We start from the raw sequence: 17157 nt of genomic DNA, 5'->3' as shown, positions 1-17157 counted from the left end.
TAAGTGATGTTTAATACTTTTGATAGAGGTTTAAAATGTGTGTATTACTATACAGTGGAATTCTGGTGTTGGAATTAGAATAAGACTATTTAATGGATACAGTGTTGCTTCTAGACATGATTTATATAACCAAAACTTTTTTTTTTTCTTTTTTTAATTTAAATTTTAGTTAACATACAGTGTTGGTTTCTGGAGTAGAATTCAGTGTTGAGTTTTGTGATTCTTTGAACGTCATTTTCGGTGGTAGAGGGAGGAGCAGACTAGCCTAGTGAATGTGCTTTGTCATGGTGGTTGGAGCTATTTGGACTGTAGCTTTGAGTTTGTTTCCACTGGAAGAAACTGGAAGAGTTGCTTAAGCAGGACTTTAGGCTGGAGTTTCGTAGTGAGTAATTTGAAGTCATTTATAAATAAATAAACAAGTGCACCAAGTAGTAGATGGCTTTAGGCTTCCTGCTGGGGAATTAGGTGCCCTTCTAACCTCTTGGGTCTGGAACTGCCTTAACAGAGAGTTCAGAAGTGGAAAATAGCAGACTTTTTTTTATTCTGGATAGGAAGGAGATGTAATTAGCACCAAGGTTCAGTTGGAAGAAGGCAGAACTCAAAGTTCAAATTTACTTGTGGGTTTGGTAAAGGTTACAGCAGTTGTACATAACCACTTGGAATAAAAAGTGCTATGGTTTCACTTGATCTGTAGGCTCTTTTGGTTTATGCGTTTTGAAACATGTTGGTTGTTCAAACAAGAAATACATCTGATTTTATATACTGCGTGTGGTTAAGGGAATGAGAAAATCCCACTGTATTATAATTGACGGTTTAGATTTCCTCTCAGTTTGTCCCTTGAATAAGACATCCCGTGGATGTTCTAAAGGCTTTGTTGCCATACAGGATTTCTTGTTCTTTAGGCAGACATGTATATCTGCTTATAACTTTTAGGGATAATGCGTGTTTGATGCTTTTTTGCTTTGAGTTACTTTAGCAGGTTTTCTGACTCTTTAAGGGTTTCCCAAGAATATAATGACTCCCGGGATGCCTGGGTGGCTCAGTCGTTGGGCGTCTGCCTTCGGCTCGGGTCATGGTCCCATCGAGCCCCGCGTCGGGATTCCTGCTCAGCGGGAGGCCTGCTTCTCCCTCTCCCACTCTCCCTGCTTGGTTCCCTCCCTCGCTGTCTCTCTCTGTCAAATAAACAAAATCTTAAAAAAAAAAAAAGAATATAATGACTCCATGAGCTCAGGCTCTTTGGAATTTAAGCCAAAAGTAATTCTAAGGCAAGGTGTTTCAGACACAGTGACAATACGTAGAAAGATAAGTTTTTTACATTACCCACTATGAAATATGTATTTAGCAGAATCTGTCTGTAGCAGAGTCTAATCACATATGGGCTCCACACCTCCACCCCCTAAAACATGAACATAAAATGGTAATCAGCACTTTGTGACTAGATATCTGCTAGTTCATCATTTTCAAATTCTTAACTAGGGAATTTTAGGGCCTTGTAATGTCACCTGATTCTTAGTAATAGCTTATTTTATTTATTTTAAAAGGAGTTTTTTTGAATTTTTTTTAGAACTTTTTTTTTTTAAGGTTTTTTAATTTATTTGTCAGAGATCTGAGCACGCACAAGCAGGGGGAGTGGCAGGCAGAGGGAAAAGCAGGCTCCCCACTGAGCAAGCAGCCTGATGCGGGGCTCGATCCCAGGACTCTGGGATCACAACCTGATCCAAAGGCAGATGCCCATCCGAGCCACCCAGGCGTCCCTGGATGTTGTTGTTGTTATTTTTTTAATTCCAAAGTAATCCTTATACCCGACGTGGGGCTTGAACTCACAACCCTGAGATCAAGAGTCGCATGCTCCACTGACTGAGCCAGCCAGGTGCCCCCTTAGTAATAGTTTAATAAGAGCACAGCCCCTTTCCATTTTTCTTTTATTAAAACAGTAAGTTTTGAAACCTTCAAATATATATTTAAAGATTTTATTTATTTGAAAGAAAGAGCATGAATGAGCCAGAGGAGGGGCAGAGGGAGAAGCAGACTCCCTGCAGAACAGGGAGCCCGATGTAGGGCTCAATCCCAGGACCCTGGGATCATGACCTGAGCCAAAGGCAGATGCTTAACCGTCTGAGCCACCCAGGCTCCCCTCAAATTATATTTTTAATGCCAAAACTTCAATTTTTTTAATTGTGGCAAAATATACATAGCATAAAAGTTGCCATTCTAACCATTTTATTTATTTATTTATTTATTTATTTATTTATTTATTTATTTATTCATTTTATTTTAAAGATTTTTATTTATTTATCTGAGAGAGAATGGGAGACAGAAAGCATGAGAGGGGGAGGATCAGAGGGAGAAGCAGACTCCCCGCCGAGCAGGGAGCCCGATGTGGGACTCGATCCCGGGACTCCAAGATCATGACCTGAGCCGAAGGCAGTCGCCCAACCAACTGAGCCACCCAGGCGCCCTTTATTTATTTATTTTTAAAGATTTTATTTATTTGAGAAAGAGAGAGCATGAGCAGGGGGAGAGGGGCAGCTGGAGAGGGAAAGGCAGACTTCCCCACTGAGCAGGGAATCCAGTGTGGGGCTCGATCCCAGAACCCACCAAGGTACGCCCATTCTCACCATTTTAAAGTATACAGTTCAGTGCCGCTAAGTACATTTACTTTGTTGTGCAGTCATCACCAACAACCATCTCCCAGAGCTTTTTCTTCTTCTCAGACTGAAACTCTGTACTCATTAAAACATAAGGGTGCCTGGGTGGCTTAGTGGGTTAAGCCTCCACCTTTTGATCTCAGTTCAGGTCTTGATCTCAGGGTGGTGAGTTTAAGCCCTATGTGTGCACCCAGCATGGAGCCTACTTAAAAACAACAAAACAAAATTTCCCCCACCCCCCTGGGAACCACTGCTTTATTTTTTGTCCCTATAGAATTTGACTACTCAAGGTACCTCATATAAATGAAATCATACAATATCAATCCTTTTGCATCTGGCTTATATTTCATTTAACATGTTTCAAAGATTCATCCATGTTGTAGCATATGACAGAATTTCCTTCCTTTTTAAGACTGAATAATATTCCTTTAGGTTTTTTTGGGGGGGGTAAACTTTAATTATCCAGCACTCATCCTACAGATTAACTATTTCTTAGAGAGTTCCTTTTACTTAACCCCATCCAAAGACAGTAAGTAATAAACTTAAAAAACATTAACTGCAGCTGTAATTGCATCCCAGAGAGTTTCTTGTACTTAATCTCTTGTGAGGCAGCTAACCACGTACAGCATATTTAAGCTCAATTTTTTTTTTTTTTAAGATTTTATTTATTTATTTGACAGAGAGAGAGACAGCGAGAGAGGGAACACAAGCAGGGGGATTGGGAGAGGGAGAAGCAGGCTTCCCACTGAGCAGGGAGACCGATGCGAGGCTTGATCCTAGGACCCTGGGATCATGACCTGAGCCAAAGGCAGATGCTTAACGACTGAACCACCCAGGCGCCCCTAAGCTCAATTTTAAAAGCAGTATTTTCTGCCAAACTCTTTTTAAAGTAGTCTTTAATGATTTTGTTTTTCCCTCATTTATGTAAACGCTTGAATTTCAGAAGAGGAAGATAAATAAAACCAATTATTTTAATTACTGTGGTTGAATTTGCTACCACTTTAGTGACCATGAACATTAGACCTATTTAGTATTAATCTTACCTACCTGTAAAGTGGACCCAGGGGGCGCCTGGGTAGCTCAGTTGGTTAAGTATCAACTCTTGATTTCAGCCCAGGTCATGATCTCAGGGTCATGGGCTCCACGCTCAGTGCAGAGTTTGCTTGAGATTCTCTCTCTCCCTCCCCCCCATCCCACTTGCTCCCACACATGTGCTCTCTCTTTTCCTCTCTAAAATAAATAAATCTTAATAAAAAGAAAAAGAAAAGTGAACCCAGTACTTGTCTAAGCTTTAGACATACTTGATATTTATAAACGCTCATAGTTAAAGACTAGATGGAAACTAGAACTCAAGAAAAGTTAACTTCTGAGCTGTATACTTTCTACTAAACTCAGAAATCCTTAGGGAGGGGCACCTGGGTGGCTCAGTTGTTAAGCGTCTGCCTTTGGCTCAGGTCATGATCCTGGGGTCCTGGAATCGAGCTCCGCATCGGGCTCCCTGCTCAGTAGGAAGCCTGCTTCTTCCTCTCCCACTCCCCCTGCTTGTGTTCCCTCTCTCACTGTGTCTCTCTCTGTCAAATAAATAAAATCTTAAAAAAAAAAAAGGAAATCCTTAGGGAATAAATTATTTTTTATGTCGGCAATAAAAGCTGATTGCAGTGAAAAGCAGAATTACTGCTGGTGGAATTTGGTTCTCTTTCTGCTTCTATCTTTGTCTAATAAAATCTGTTGACCAGAATAAAATTGGAGTTAAAATACTGGTTTCATAATAAATACAATTCCACTCTTTAATGTATCAATAGTTTCTCTCAAGTACCCCAAATTTAAAGAATTTAGACAACTTTTCATTACCTTTGGCTCTAAAGAGCTTAATTTATCATTTATACAGTAGAGCTTATAGTGTTTTCCCCATATCTTTTGCAATAGTTGCAGAATCACCAGTTAGAGCTAACTCCTTTCTCTGTAGTAATTTCTGAGGAACTTTACCTGGATAAACCCGGTTGTGAGACCCTTTGATTTAGCAGAGCCTTATTGATAGAAAGCAGCAGGAATCCTGTTTCATTGACTACTTTGGAATCTCTCATCTTTTTCTGTCGTGCAAAGAGAAGAACTGTTCACTTTGTATTTTACTTTATAGGTCGTGTGTGTGTGTGTGTTTGTGTGTGTGTGGCACAATAACATAAAATTTACCATTTTAACCTTTTTAAAAAAAAAGTAATCTCTCTCCAACATGAAGCCTGAACTTGCAACCCCGAGATCAAGACTTGCATGCTTTACTGATTGAGCCAGTCAGGCACCCCCCATTTTAACCATTTTTAAGTGTATATAGTTCAGTGGCTTTAAGTACATTTACATTGTTGTGCAACCATTACCACCATCCACCTCCATAACCTTTTTATTTTTCCAAACTGGAACTCTGTATCCATTCAGCAATTTCTCATTCTCCCTCCCGCAGCCCCTGGCCACCACCATTCTACTTTCTGTCTGTATGAATTTGACTATGTTCGATACCTTATGTAAGTGGAATCATAAAATATTTGTCCTTTTGTGACTGGCTTATTTCATTTAGCAGAATGTCCTCAAAGTTCATTCAAGTTGTAGCATATGTCAGAGTTTCCTTCTTTTAAAGGTTGAATAATGCTCAATTTTATGTTGATATCATACTTTTTTTATCCATTTGTCTGTCCATGGACTTTTGGGTTGCTTCCACCTTTTGGCTATTAAACATACTAGGAATGTGGGCGTACAGATACCTGTTGGAGTCCCTGTTTTCGATTCTTTTTTTTTTTTTAAGTCAGTAAATTTTTAAGGAATTTTACGTGTAATTCCTTCCACTGCCAATCACCTTAGTTCCTCCAAAGTCAAAAAATCATAATCTTCATAGCCCCTCCCTCCCTCCTAAGTACCCTAAAGATACTTAAAGATTTTATTTTTAAGTAATCTCTACCCCACGTGGGGCTTGAACTCACCCCAAGATCATAGGTGCATGTTCCACTGACTGAGCCAGCCAGGTGCCCCAAAAATAACCCTTTTATTTCCGTGAGGCCACTCCTGGGAGGACCGTGGACTGGCCTCTCAAACGCGGTCTCCAAAGCGCTATGACACAAAAATAACCCTTTAAAAAAGAACTTTTGTTTGGTCCCAGTTGACACTGTCACTCCACAATTCTTTTGGTTGGGTTTCTTTGATCTCCACTTGAATATGGACATACTTTAAAAATTCCCCACCATAATCTTTGGGATCCAGTTTCTTTACTTTAGGGCTCCAGAAGTCAAATTGTAGGAAGTACATTGATTGCTATTTTGGCAAATGATCTACAATTATTATTCCTTTATTGTTTCTAATATTGAAAAGTCTTGTTACTTCCATTCTCCTCCCTGAGTCTGGCAGAAAATATTACAAATTGGTCACCACTGCAATAAACTTGGCTACCTGTTTTCAGTTCTTTTGGTTATATACCCAGAAGTAGAATTGCTGAATTATATGGTAATTCAGGTTTTTTGAGGAACTGCCATACTGTGTTTTATAATGTCTGTACCATTTTATTTTCCTATCAGCAATGCGTAAGGGTTCTAATTTCTTTTCATCCTTGTCAACATTCGTTATATTGTTTTTTTTATAATAGCCATCCTGATGAGTGTGAAAATAGATCCCATTGTGGTTTTGATTTGAATTTCCCTAATGATTAGTCATGTTGAGCATCATTTAATGTGCTGTTTGGCCATTTGTAGATCTTCCTTTGAGGAATGTCTGTTCAAGTTCAAAGGTGCCCAGTTTTGCATCTGGGTTTTTTGGGGGGGGTTGTTGTTGTTATATTGCCATTTTTATTTTTTAAAGATTTTACTTGAGAGAGAGAATATGAGAGAGAGAGAGCATGAGCAGCGGTAGGGGCAGAGGGAGAAGCAGACTCCCCACTGAGCAAGGAGCTTGATGTGGGGCTCCATCTTGGGACTTCGGGGATCATGACCTTAGCTGAAGGCAGACACTTAACCGACTGAGCCATCCAGGCACCCCTATATTGTCATTTTCAAAAAAATTATTTATTTATTTATTTATTTTTTAATGGTTTTTTAAATTTATTTATTCATGAAAGTCAGAGAGAGAGAGAGAGGCAGAGGCAGAGGGAGAAGCAGGCTCCCCGCCTAGCAGGGAGCCCGATGCGGGACTCGATCCCAGGACCCTGGGATCATGACCTGAGCCGAAGGCAGACGCTTAACCGTCTGAGCCACCCAGGCGCCCTAAAAAATTATTTATTTGAGAGAGAGTGTGAGAGCAAGAGAGCGCACAAAAGGAGGGAGGGTCAGAGGAAGAAGCAGACTGAGCAGGGAGCCCGATGCGATGCGGGCCTGAGCTGAAGGCAGACACTTAACCAACTGAGCCACCCAGGCGCCCCTGTATTGTCATTTTTAAAGGCAAATTTAAAATGTCTTAGTGTTGGGTCTCCTGGGTGGCTCAGTTGGTTAAGCGTCTGCCTTCGGCACAGGTCATGATGCCAGGATCTTGGGATTGAGCCCCACGTCTGGCTCCCTGCTTGGTGGAGAGCCTACTTCTCGAACCTCTCCCTCTGCTGCTCCCCCTGCTTGTGCTTGGTTGCTCTCTCTCAAATAAATAAAATCCTTAAAAACAAAACAAAAGTCTTAGTGTTTGTAAAACAAAATACCCCATTAAACTCTATATGCAAGTAGAAGTTTTACTAATTCTTCTGAACATGGTACTTTGGTGAGGAAAAATCTAATTGTGATAGTAAACCACCACCCTGAATCCCTAGGTTGAGGGTGAAGAAAGCTACTGAACTTAGAAACCATTTTAAGAATGGAATAGCTTCCATTGATGTAAACCTTACTCTAGAGTATGGGAGGCAGTGTTGTATATTTCACCCATTACTTACTTGAAGAGAACAGTTTTGTCTACAATATTGTGACTCTGCTATTGACATGGCAAAGCACATATTGTAAAAGGCTGTTAGGAGTTTCCCTTTTTATCATGTTTTCCAAAATCAAGTGACACCAGCTTCCTCTTGAGGAGTCTGATTTTCAGAAATTGACCTTTTTTCCTTAATGTTTTTTTCTGTAAGTTTCAGAGTTATTAAAAACTTTTTTTTCTTTTTTAGATTCTATTTATTTATTTGTCAGAGAGAAAGAACACAAGCAGGGGAAGTGGCACACGCAGAGCAGGCAGAGGGAGAAGCAGGCTCCCCGCTGAGCAAGGAGCCCCATATGGGACTCCGTCCCAGGACCCTGGGATCATGACCTGAGCCCAAGGCAGCCGCTTAACCCACTGACCCACCCAGGCATCCCGTATAAAGTAGTATTAGTAATAAGAACAGTCACTTTAAAGGATTCCACATTTGAATTGGAGCTTAAAATTAGCATATTGCTTTTCAGAAGAAGGGGAAGCAGTCAGATAATGTAGGCAGGGTTTTTCAGCCTTGGCACTATTCACTGTTCACAGATAATCCTTTTTTGTGGGACTCTCCTGTGCACCGTAGGATGTTTAACAGTATCCCTGGCCTCTATTCTAATTCCCACCCACAGTTATGACAACCAGAAATGTCCCATGGTGGAGGGCATATATAATAGGATGCATGAAATGCAAGACATGTTTTTGTTTTTACAGATACCCATGATTTTTCACGCAGGTTATTAGTGTTAAAGTTCTGGAACCTTAGAACAGCCAATAGTGTTCTTATTAATGAAACATTAAAGAAGAAAGAAATAAGCTTGCAGTTTGCACCAAAGTAATATTTTATCAGAAATTTTCATTTTATTTTTAGATACTGAGTTTAGTTAATACCTTCATTTTACTGAACTTGGTGTACTTTCCTAGGTATTAATTTCAATCATTTTCACAATTCAGATCTGTAATTTCTTGTAGGCACATCATATTAGGTTTTCTGTTTGCAGAGATAAATTCATTATTGGCCTTTCAAGATGCTGGTAAATGAGTAGTGATAATACATAGTGAAGGGATAGGAGATAGACATTGTAGTACAAGTAAGAAACCAGAGAATGTTGTGGGGTGGGGTGGGGATGTCCAGCTACAGAGGAGAAAGTTAACATTGGAGCTAATTCTCAAAGGGCAGGCAAGGAGGGACAGAAAGGTGTCTTCTATAGGAATGGGTATGGGCAAGAGCTCTTACATGCTTTGCTATATGCTAGGCAGAGTGCTTAAGCATTTTATAATCACTAGCTTATTAAATCCTTGCCACATCCCTCACAAGTATTATCACCATTTACATTACAAGAAAATTAAGGAATAGAGAGGGAGTAATTTAACCCAGGACTTATGTCTTTTAAAAAAAAAAAAAAAAAAGATGCCCATGACTAGAAACTGATATATTGCTCTTTAAAAAAAAACCCAAAAAGTTATTTTTAAGTAATCTCTACATCCAACATGGGGCTCGAACTCACAACCTGGAGATCAGGAGTCACAGGTTTTACTGCCAGCCAGGCACCCCCTGATACATTGCTCTTATATGGATAGATCATTAGTGGGTGGCAGGTAGAGTAAGAAGGTGGAGAAAACGGAATGAGAAGGAGTAGGTAGAAAATTAGTTTGGGGCCAAGTTGTAAAGGGCCCTCTCTCTCTTGTTGAAGAGTGTGGACTTGACCCTGCAAGTATTTGAGCTATCAGAGATGAGTGGTTGGAGGTAGGTGGAAGTTCATAGACCCATAGAGTTGGCAGGACCTTTAAAGGTCATGAGGTCTGGTAATTCACTAGAGAAGTTAAAGTTGAGAGACAAAATTAGGTGTCTTACTCTAGACCACACAGTTGAGTATTTCCTTCCTCATTTTCCTGCTTCTCCCCCTGCTTGTGTTCCCTCTCTCGCTGTCTCTCTCTGTCAAATAGATAAATAAAAAATCTTAAAAAAAAAAATTCATTTGATATGACTCAGTAATTTGTGTGTTTTTTTGTTTTGTTTTGTTTAAGATTTTATTTGAGAGAGTGAGAGAGCGAGCACGAGCAGGGGGAGGAGCAGAGGGAGAGGGAGAGCAGACTCCCCACTGAGCAGGGAGCCCGATGCGGGGCTCGATCCCAGGACCCCCGGGATCATGACCTGAGCCGAAGGCAGACACTTAACCAACTGAACCACCCAGGCACCCCGTCTTTCAGTAATTTGAGTAAAAATAATTTTTTTTTTAAAGATTATTTATTTGAGAGGGAGAGGGTGTGCCAGTGGGGGGAGGGGGAGAGGGAGAGGTAGAGACTCTCAAGCAGACTCTGTGCTGAATGCGGAGCCAGATGCAGGGCTTGATCTCACAGCCCTGAAATGATGACCTTAGCAGAAACCAAGAGTCAGACGCTTAACTGACTGAGCCACCCAGGTGGCCTGAGCAAAAATCAATTAAAAAAAAATATTTGGGACACCTGGCTGGTTCAGTCTGTTAGGTGTCCAACTCTTGATCTCAGCTCAGGTCTTGATCTCAGGGTTGTGAGTTCAGGCCCTGCTGCTTTGGAACCTACTTAAAAAAAATCAGCTTAAATTGGGCAGTGCCAGACCAGAAGTGGTTAGGAGTGCTCTCTCTACCAACAGGAGCTAGGGGAAAGGCTTTTAATAGAGAAAAGGTGGAAGGAAGCAAAGCGGGGAAATAATTTTATCAGTAACAGCTTTGGAGCCTACTTAAAAAAAATCAGTTTAAATAGGGCAGTGCCAGACCAGAAGTGGTTAGGAGTGCTCTACCAACAGGAGCTAGGGGAAAGGCTTTTAATAGAGAAAAGGTGGAAGGAAGCAAAGCGGGGGAAATAATTTTATCAGTAACAGCTTAAGCATTTGCCTTATTTGGAAAAGCCTCATTGACTGTGATTGGTTGTCTTTAGGTTTACTTTTCTTTTTATTTATTTATTTAACGATTTTATTTATTTATTTGAGAGAGTGTGTGAGCAGGGGGAGGGGCAGAGGGAGGGAGAATCCCAAGCCGACTCCATGCTAAGTCCGGAACTGGGCACGGGACTCGATTCCACTACCCTAAGATCACAGCCTGAGCCAAAATCAAGACTCAGACTCTCAACTTACTGAGCCACCCAGGCATGCCTGGGTTTCCTTTCTTAACTTGAGGCATCTATAGGCTTAGGTTTTTGGTTTGCTTACATAGCCTGCCTCAGGTATTAGAACCACCTCAGTCTAATGGCCTCCTTGTTTAATTAATTTAACAGCGATCCTCTGCCGCCCGCCCCCCCACCTTTGGTCATCCTCTCATACACAAGAGAGTAACGAAAAATTTGGTATTAGTGCCACTCTCACTAAAACTCATGGGTTGTGATGTCAAGTCTGTGAAAGAATTGTTTTTGCTGTTCATTTTATTCATCTTATTTGTTTCTCCAAGTACAGCGAGACCATCTGATGTGCTGCTGATGGCTACAAATATGAATTTAAGACCCTTGAGAGAATGTAGCCCACTAGGGAGACAACAGTGACTGTCAGTTGCTTAATGGCGAGACACTGCAGTATGCTTTAGGACCCCCTATGAACCAAACCAGTTGAAGTCAAGTAAATAAAGAATGTACCTGAAGGGGCATCAGCCTGTTTTAGCCAAGTGGCTTGTTTATTTCTTATATGTGCTGTACTACCAGAGGTGTTGATCCAGGTATAGCAGGAAGTATTTGCAATGATATACTGTTCAGCCAGTAAGTAATCTAAAGCAGTTCTGGGGGCGCCTGGGTGGCTCAGTTGGTTAAGCGTCTGCCTTCGGCCCAGGTCACGATCCCAGGGTCCCAGGGGCGAGCCCTGCGTTGGGCTCCCTGCTCAGCAGGGAGTCTGCTTCTCCCTCTGCTCCTTTGCTCACTCAGGTGCTTGCATGTGCGCTCTCGCTCTCTCGCTCTCTCTCTCTCTCAAATAGATAAAATCTTAAAAAAAGGGGGGGGGGGGAAGCAGTTCTGTTATCTAAAACTACCCTAGCAAGAAATTCTAGGGACTTTTGTTGTGCAGCTGTGGCCTTAGCGATAGGAAGGAACGTTGTTTTCCTGTGCATTAACAGAGAGAAAAAGCAAGTAGTGGCAAGAGCAAAAAGAAAAGGCAAAAGGAGTAAAGGTTTCATATTTGGAGATGAAGATCTTCATCCCTGATTTTGGGGGAGCTGTTCACCTCAAGATGGTGTCTGCTTCTGGGGAGGAACCTCCCTAGCCAATTTTAGATCTTCAACTGATGTGATATAACTTTTTTAAAACCAAAAATAGCGAGACGAGTGGCATTGTTTTATTTATTTTTGCTTACTTGTTTAAGGTCTGGTTTAATTAGATAGCTAGATTCTCATAACCGCTCCTGTATTCAAACTGTTACTATAATTTGTGTGTGTGTGAAGTATATGAAGAAGATCTGGCCTCACACAGATATGTAATTGAAATAAAGAGGACCTCACAGACTCCCTGAAAGGACTTTGGGAGCCCCCAGGTCCCTGAAGCCACATTTAGAGAACTCCTGCACGAAAAAGATAGGATTATCTTGAAGATTTGGACCTGTAAGAAATTGGATATAGAGGAATTATTACCTGATGTGGTGATACACATTCCATTTAAGAAATTACATGATTCCCCCCCCCCCGCGCCCATTTAATGGAAATATGAAGACAGTGGGCATGTTTTGAGTTGCCAAAGCCTGATGGAAAATCTGCATTTTGCATCTTTTTGCCCTCTTCACTCAAACTTCTGTAAGATGTAGAGAGAAAATTTTTAGCTACCTGATAGAAGAGAGGTTGTTGGAAAGGTGTCGCTTGAGATTGTATCTGCTTTTAACAAACGGACCCTCTTAACTTCTAATTGCAAAGTTTCCTAGTTGCTTAAATTGTTCCTTTATCCTTTTATGTCAGATTTTTGTTTCTCAATTTGGTTAAATGCTTTTCGATCATTCAGCTTTAAAAAAACATAAATATTTATCATAATCAAATGTTTACAAATACAGGGATACAGATGTTAACATCTGTTATTGGATGATACTCTTGTGTGAACAAATTTAGCCCTGAGTCATCTTATAAATAGTATACCCAGTGCCTTGACATTTTCAGTGAAGAGTCCAACGCTCACTGTAGTTCTGTGTGTAAAATGGCTATAGAAACAGGGATAGTTGATTATTTGACCCTATAATTTGGGGTGAGAGAATCCTGGCATCCCAATTTCTGTTCTCTTATTAAGAATTATTATGTAGTAGAGGTCCCTTGGCTGGAGGGCCTTGTCCCTGCCCTGGCGGCCTAGGCCCTTGTAGACCATGGCAAGGGCAGACCTGCGAGATGGGGATTCTAGAGCTGCAGGTGCCTGTCCCTGGGCCAGGGGAATGGTTCTCTGATGCAGGTACTTGCACTGGAGGGGAGCTGGTCCAGCTGAGGGGGGAGGGAGAGGCAGCCGGGTCCCAGTGGGGCTCAGGGAGGTAGGCTTCTCCCCAAGCTGTGGCTGCCGTGCGGAAGACAGGGAGCACCTGCCACAGGTTATCACTGGGCACTGACCAGTATCCTCCATATAGTTTTGTTGGGAGGCCACCTGGTTTCATGTACTCCTAATTGCTCATACAACTGCATGGCCAACTCAGGTGCCCTTTAGTACAGCTTTATGTTTATTCCTTTTTTTATTTTTATTTTTATTTTTTTTAAAGATTTTATTTATTTATTTGACAGAGAGAAACATAGCAACAGAGGGAACACAAGCAGGGGGACTGGTAGAGGGAGAGGCAGGCTTCCCGCTGAGCAGGGAGCCCGATGTGGGGCTCCATCCCAGGACCCTGGGATCATGACCTGAGCCGAAGGCAGACGCTTAATGACTGAGCCAACCAGGCGCCCCTCCTTTTTTTATTTTTTTAAAGATTTATTAGAGAGAAAAAATGTGAGTGGGGGGAGGGGCAGAGGGAGAGAATCTCAGGCAGACTACCCACTGAGCCAGCCCAATGCAGGGCTTGATCTCATGACTGTGAGATCATGACTTGAGCCAAAATCAAGAGTTGGATGCTTAACAGACTGAGCCACCCAGGCACGCCTATGTTTATTCCTTTTTATCTGCTTCCTAATAAATTGCCTTTTGTAATTTCTGCATTTTATTTTCCCTTTTATTAGTAAAATGTGGTTCCTATTAAAGCTATTTTAAAAAAGAATTGTTAACTAGTTGCTTATTATATTTTTCCATTATGGAAATTTCTATAAGATCTGCTGCTTAGTTTTCTTAGTAATCTTTTTTTTTTTTTTTTTTTTTTTAAGATTGTATTTATTTCAGAGAAAGAGAGTGTGAATAGGGGAGCCCAGCTCAGGGCTTGGTCCTAGGACCCTTGGTTGTGAGCTCGCTCACTCTGAAATAAACACAATCTTTAAAAAAAAAATTTTAAATGCGTTTTTTTCCCCCAAATTCTTTACCATTTAGAACTTTTTTTTTTTTTTTTTAAGATTTTATCTATTTATTTGACAGAGACACAGTGAGAGAGGGAACACACAAGCAGGGGGAATGGGAGAGGGAGAAGCAGGCCTCCCGTGGAGGAGAGAGCCTGATGGGGGCTCGATCCCAGGACTCTGGGATCATGACCTGAGCTGAAGGCAGACACTTAAGTGAGCCACCCAGGCGCCCCACCATTTAGAACTTTTAATTGAGGGGCGCCTGGGTGGCTCAGTTGGTTAAGCGACTGCCTTCGGCTCAGGTCATGATCCTGGAGTCCCTGGATCGAGTCCCGCATCGGGCTCCCTGCTCAGCAGGGAGTCTGCTTCTCCCTCTGACCCTCCCCCCTCTCATGTGCTCTCTCTCTCTCATTCTCTCTCTCTCAAATAAATAAATAAAATCTTTAAAAAAAAAAGAACTTTTAATTGATGTTGAAAATGTAATATTGATGTGACCAGGTAAATTTAAAGTTCACTTTCTTGAAACTATTAGTTGATAAATCATCATTACTACTACTTTAAAATAATTTAGATTGGAATAGATTCTGATTACTTCTGGCTTTCAAGAAACAGCTATAAACTATATATCATATGCCCCCCCCCAAAGATTTATTTATTTTTAGAGCATGCATGAGAGAGCAGAGAGGGAGAGAGAATCTTAAGCAGACTCCACTCTCAGTGGGGAGCCCAATGAGGGGCTTGATCTCACGACCCCAAGATCATGACCTGAGCCGAAATCAAGAGTTGGACTCTTAACTGACTAGGCCACCTGGGTGCCCCTATATCATATGCTTTGATGAACTGTTGTGATTCTTCAGTTTTAACAGAATTATGAGAAAAGGAATTTTTAAAAATTAAAAGTGACATGGCTCTTCTGGGCACTTGGGCTTTCTATCAGTTTAATAGGACTGAAAAGTATTTGGGGATCTAAATTTATGCCCCCGTTTTGATTTATGATCTTAAAATCCATAGTACATTTAATAGACTACACTGGAAATGCACATTGCAGTTTAGATTAGCATATCAAAATGTGAACTCAGAAGTTGAGTCATTTTATCATTTCGTAATTCATTTTAGAACCTTTCCCCCTTTGGGGTGCCTGGGTGGCTCAGTTAGTTAAGCTTTGGACTCTTGATTTTGGCTTAGGTCATAATCTCAGGGTAGTAAATAGAGCCTCCTGTGGGGCTGTGTGCTCAGGGTAGAATCTGCTTGTCCCTCTCCCTCCTCCTCTGCCCCTCACCCCCCCAAATATATAAATAAATAAAAATAAAAATATAAATAAATAAATCGCTAAAACCTTTCCCCCTTTGTAGTTATTTCAAATTGGTCAGCAGAAAATTCTGCCAGTTAGATTCTACATTTCCTTTCAAAATTAGTGTGGTAGTAGGGAATTCACCAAGAGTGCAATGGCATTTATAACAAATTTAATTTCTGTCACTATTTTGTATTTTAAAAAATCATTGTTGCTATTTTTTTTAAGATTTTATTTGAGAGCGAGAGAGAGAGCAAGAGAGAGTGCGAGGGCACAAGCTGGGGGAGGTGCAGAGGGAGAGGGAGAAGCAGACTCCCTGCTGAGTGGGAACCTGACTCAGGGCTTGATTCCAGGACCCTTTTTGTTTTTAAGATTATTTGAGAGAGAGTGAGCAAGAGAGAGAAAGCACACACGAGAGGGGGAGGAGCAGAGGGAGAAGGAGAAGCACGCCTCCAGCTGAGCAGGGAGCCTGATGCAGGGCTCAATCCCGGGACAGGACTTCGGGATAATGACCTGAGCCAAAGGCAGATGCTTAACCGACTGAGCCATCCAGGCGCCCCTGCCCCTCACTTCCATTTTTATGACACAGACTTATATAGAACTTGGTGTTTATTGCCTCACTCATTCTTTCAGTAGTAGAAATTCTGCTCTTGTCTGCATTTACTTTACCACTGCTGCTAAGGAATTTTGGTGTTTATAATATTGGCAGTATTGTAATTAAAGTATTTTCCATAATGTTTTTTCTATGAGTTATTGGAATTAAGTTGATAGTCCTATAACGTACTCTATACTGTAATCATGTGGTGGCTTTGCCAGTAATCTTGTATTACTTGGAGGACTTAATACATATAACAGGCATTTTTTTCCATTCTGTGCTAAACAGATTAATTTTATTAACCCTTAATTTGAGTGAACATATAGTATCCTGTTCACCTAGTGCTAGTAACACTATTTTTACTGAGTGATCTAGAAAAAAATTATTTTTATAGGGAAAACTGAAGCCTAGGTATGTATAGGAGGCCTTGCAGTGACAATCTGTGGTCCTGTCTTAAGGCTTCTATCCCAAGTAGTTTGTATTTTGTAACTCACACAGGTCCTTTTGGATCTTACTAGCATAGGTTTATTTCTCTATGTTTCAAACTTTAGGGAGCTCTGATAACGTTGTGACGTTTTCATCTTTTGCCCTAGCATGTGAGAGCTCAATAAAAATGCTGTGTAAATTCTTTGTTATAATACCCTGTTTTCTTATAGTATTTGTTTATTTTTTAAAAAAGCAGTGGCAAATTTGCCTTAGTTTGTTGAGTTGGATTTATTTATCTGGCTGGTTTAGAGATTGTCTTGGCTGTGAGAGCTGTCGTTTTAGCTCAGATGACAAAAACTATCAGGTCTTTCCTCTAGTGTGTATGTTTGAGGTGGATTAAACCTCCTCCTCCCACTTCCCCTCACCCCCGGAGTTATTTGCTTAAAAGATAAGCCTTCCACAATAGAGAGGGGAAAAGTGTGAAGCAAAATTTCAGAAACCTGTAAATAAATACTAGACCCTGTAAATAGCTTTTAATTAATATATTTGAGAATGCTATAACAGAACAAAACCATGGCAGTCTTTGCACATCCGGTACTGAAAAGAGACTTTCCTGTTATTCATATAGTTCTTAGGCATAATAAACTTGTTTAAATATATCTCTCTTAATGTGAATGTGTAGGTAATACTTTCTTGTCTTTCAACTGTCTCCCCCTTTCGAGGATTGTATCAAACTGAAGAGTAATAAATTCTCAATTTCATTGACTCATTTCCCACATTACTCACAGAGAAAAGAGCCTAAATCAACAAGACTCAAGTAACTTACATAATATTTCTTCATTAGTCCCCCAAATACTTAAAAATTAAAATTACCTAGGAAATTATTTTGGATAT

General features: G+C 40.8%; 1 protein-coding gene across 3 annotated transcripts in view; it reads left to right on the top strand.

The window, feature by feature from the left end:
• SPEN (spen family transcriptional repressor) overlaps positions 1 to 17157 on the top strand; it is a 104979-nt gene that overhangs the window by 55987 nt on the left and 31835 nt on the right. The gene's annotated exons all lie outside the window — the stretch shown is intronic.

Source organism: Phoca vitulina, unplaced genomic scaffold, assembly GCF_004348235.1.
Source record: "Phoca vitulina isolate PV1807 unplaced genomic scaffold, GSC_HSeal_1.0 scaffold2, whole genome shotgun sequence".
NCBI lineage: Eukaryota > Metazoa > Chordata > Mammalia > Carnivora > Phocidae > Phoca > Phoca vitulina.
This window is presented reverse-complemented; position numbering and strand designations above follow the sequence as displayed.